The following is a 1613-nucleotide window of genomic DNA, read 5'->3' on the forward strand; positions in this document are numbered from 1 at the left end:
AAAAAAAAAAAAAAAAATCTTAAAAAAAAAGTAACAGTCTGAAAGAACACGCAAAAACCCAACCATCAGCCGATTAATTTCTTTCCCCTTAAAAATATTTGATATTCCCTGGTCTCACAAACCAAAAACAAACAAACAAACAAAAACCCAACTCAATCACCAAAACATTCCATCTGACAGAGATGACAGGGGTTTGCTTCTTGGTGCACGGCAAGTTAATGACAGTATAAGATCGGAAAACCTCCCAAAAGGTTTCAATATAATCATGATAGCTCTTTCACAGTTTTCTGAATGTAGGTCTTTAGAACTAAATTGATGGAAGCTTTACATCAAAAACACTGCATATTTCAGAAAGGGAGTAAGTCAGGCAGTGGTAGTGCGTGTTTAATCCCAGCACATGGGAGGCAGAGGAAGGTGGATCTCTGTGAGTTTGAGGTCAGCCTGGTCTACAGAGCGAGTTCCAGGACAGACACAAAGTTATATGGAGAAAACCTGTCTCGAAAAAACAATAACGAAGTGAACAGGTTATGTTCCACAGGTACGAACAGCAGAAGGAGGAAGTATTCATCACTCATCTCCTTTTCAGGTTTTATGAGACAAGACTGTGTAGTCAACTCTGGACTTGAACTTGAGGTCCCCTGCTTTTATCGAGTGCTGCATACAGGTGTGCACACTTGTGCACAATTGAGAGTATCTTTTATAGTTCCATTGTACCACAGACTTCATGTACCAGGTGCACAACTTTATGTAATTAAAACCTTAGTATTCATCCAGGAGATAACATTTTTTAACATATTAAACCAGTTGACTTTTAAAATATTATATACAAATCAGAATATGGAGAAATAGGTGTCAACACTAATAAATGAAAATGCTTTATAAGACGATATCACACATTGTGATTATTACTCCAACAGGAACAAACATAACTTTAACATTAAAGAAAGAATTGTCTAAGCTATTCAAAATTACTGGGTTATGAACTTGACTATGAAATTAATTTTTATCTTAAAAGATATCGTAATAAAAGCATGAGCATGAATTTGCATGTATCGAAACTATTTACACTATCTTGAACAAAACTCTCACATACCTTTTTGTTTTTATTGATCTGTGAGGCTACTGGATTTATATTCTCTAAAGCATAAGCTGGGTAAACTACAGAGCTAACAAAAATGCAAAACAAACAAATCATTGCTTATAGTTTTATAGCAATGTCTGGATACTTTAGTACATACAGAACAGGTACTTTTTAAGAACAGAATTTTTAAATATGTATTTCATTATGTCCTTACCAGAAATTATAATACTAAATAAATGACTTCAGTCCTATTAACATCAACACGCTTTTTTAACAATCCTAAAAGTCCTTCCAACTTTTGGAATTCAAACAACACACATACAATTGGGCAACCACTTCCCAAAGAAGGGTCTACCCAGACACATGGTACTATGTATAACATAAAATAATGTGTTTCCTTTGTCTAGAGTTTGAGAATGGAGTAAAGAAAGTTTTTACCTCTAGCCGGGCAGTGGTGGCGCACGCCTTTAATCCCAGCACTCGGGAGGCAGAGGCAGGCGGATCTCTGTGAGTTCGAGACCAGCCTGGTCTA

At 36.0% G+C, this 1613-nt stretch overlaps 1 protein-coding gene across 1 annotated transcript in view; it reads right to left on the minus strand.

Annotated features, from left to right (window-relative positions):
- Kpna3 (karyopherin subunit alpha 3) overlaps positions 1 to 1613 on the minus strand; it is an 81861-nt gene that overhangs the window by 3878 nt on the left and 76370 nt on the right. The window lies entirely within an intron of this gene.

The sequence above is a fragment of the Microtus ochrogaster genome, unplaced genomic scaffold (assembly GCF_000317375.1).
Source record: "Microtus ochrogaster isolate Prairie Vole_2 unplaced genomic scaffold, MicOch1.0 UNK97, whole genome shotgun sequence".
NCBI lineage: Eukaryota > Metazoa > Chordata > Mammalia > Rodentia > Cricetidae > Microtus > Microtus ochrogaster.